Source organism: Plasmopara halstedii (assembly GCF_900000015.1).
Source record: "Plasmopara halstedii genome assembly, contig: Scaffold_816, whole genome shotgun sequence".
NCBI classification, from domain to species: Eukaryota; Oomycota; class Peronosporomycetes; order Peronosporales; family Peronosporaceae; genus Plasmopara; species Plasmopara halstedii.
Window position 1 is genome coordinate 777820 of NW_020187732.1, and position 639 is coordinate 778458.

Below are 639 nucleotides of genomic sequence, written 5' to 3' on the forward strand. Positions count from 1 at the left end.
ACTGATTTCTGTTGAGCCTCAGGGAGGCATAGGTCACAGGGGCTCAGCTCCGAAGAGTTCAGTGCTCTTGAACACGAAGCGTGTATGCAAGCCGGGCTTGCTGGTCGTGAAGGCAACCGTAAAGGGCTTCGAAAAGCCATGGAAGATGCTCATTGATTCTGTAGCGTCGGGCAACTATGCTCGATGCTCCACGATGGAGGGAAGTCAGCTGTATGCTAAGGCGCTGAAAGCGCGGTTTGGTGACATCGTCACTGTTTGCCTAGCGACGGGGACACGTGTCACGGTCCCGAAGGTCCCTGTGGACCTTGGAGTCAAGTTCCTTGACTTTTATAGCGTGGAACGCTGTCTAGTCTTAGACTTGGATGCAAAATATGACCTCATCCTAGAGAAAGCATGGTTGGAACACCATGAACCATGGATTGATTGGAGGTCAAAGACCTTAGTCGCTACGTGCATGTCTCCTGGTAGAGCTTTGACGAGTCATGAACCCACCTCTGCCCGGAAACAAAAGCGCTATTGGCGAAAGCACTGGGATGGGATGTGTGTAGCGTTGCTACGGGCTGTAGGGAACAAGGAGTTTTGAAACTCGGACAAGAAATTGTCACAAAGACTGCGTGCACGATTGCACCGATATTCGTT